Source organism: Rattus norvegicus, chromosome 15 (assembly GCF_021556685.1).
Source record: "Rattus norvegicus strain SHRSP/BbbUtx chromosome 15, alternate assembly SHRSP_T2T, whole genome shotgun sequence".
Lineage (NCBI taxonomy): Eukaryota > Metazoa > Chordata > Mammalia > Rodentia > Muridae > Rattus > Rattus norvegicus.
In genome coordinates, this window is record NC_141548.1 from 29,118,422 (window position 1) to 29,119,503 (window position 1,082).

The 1,082-nt window shown below is 49.4% G+C and overlaps 1 pseudogene; it reads left to right on the top strand.

Moving 5' to 3' along the window:
- LOC148000926 (large ribosomal subunit protein eL8 pseudogene) lies at positions 1-836 on the top strand (annotated as a pseudogene).
- The last annotated feature ends 246 nt before the right edge of the window (positions 837-1,082 follow it).

Sequence of the window (1,082 nt, forward strand, 5' to 3'; positions counted from 1 at the left end):
ATGAACAGACACTGCATAACTGGTAAAGAAAAGAAGAGCTCTCTCCTCCTGCCGAGCAAGACGCTCAAAGGAAAGAAGGCCTAGGCGAAGAAGGTGGCCCCAGCACCCGCCATCATCAAGAAACAGGAGGCCAAAAAGGTGGTCAATTCTTTGTTTAAGAAAAGGCCCAAGAACTTCGGCATTGGGCAGGACATCCAGTCCAAAACAGATCTCACACGCTTCGTCAAATGGCCCCGCTACATCAGGCTGCAGCGGCAAAGAGCCATCCTCTATAAGCGGCTCACAGTACCTCCTGCCATCAACCAGCTCACCCAGGCCCTGGACAGGCAAACAGCACCTCAGCTCCTTAAGCTCACCCACAAGTTCAGGCCAGAGACAAAGCAGGAGAAGAAGCAGAGGCTGCTGGCCCGCGCTGAGAAGAAAGCTGCTGGCAAAGGGTACGTCCCAGCTAAGAGACTGCCTGTCCTCTGAGCACGGGTCAAGAAGGCTCAGCTGGTGGTGACTGCCTATGATGCTGCACCCCATTGAACTGGTGGTTTTCCTGCCTGCCCTGTGTTGAAAGATGAGGGTGCCCTACTGCATCATCAAGGGAAAGGCCAGGCTGGGGCGCCTGGTCCACAGGAAGACGTGCACCACTGTTGCCTTCACACAGGTTAACTCAGAAGACAAGGGTGCTCTGGCTAAGTTGGTGGAGGTTATTAGGACCAATTAGAATGACAGATCTGACGAGATCTGCCGTCACTGGGGAGGCAACGTTCTGGGTGCTAAGTCTGTGGCTTGCATTTGTCGAGCTGGAAAAGGCAAAGGCTAAAGAACTCACCACTAAACTGGGTTAAATGTATACTAAGTTTTCTGTACATAAATATAATTACAAAATTAAAAAAAAGAAAAGAAAAGAAAGAGGAAAACAAACAACAGTCAGGTGGTTGCACATGCCTTTGATTCAAGCACTGGAGGCAGAGGCAGGTGAATTTCTGTGAGTTCAAGACCAACCTGGTCTACACAGTGAGTTCCAGGCCAGTACACAGAGAAAAAAAACAAAACAAAGCAAAACAAAAGAAGCAAACAAGGCTACAAATATT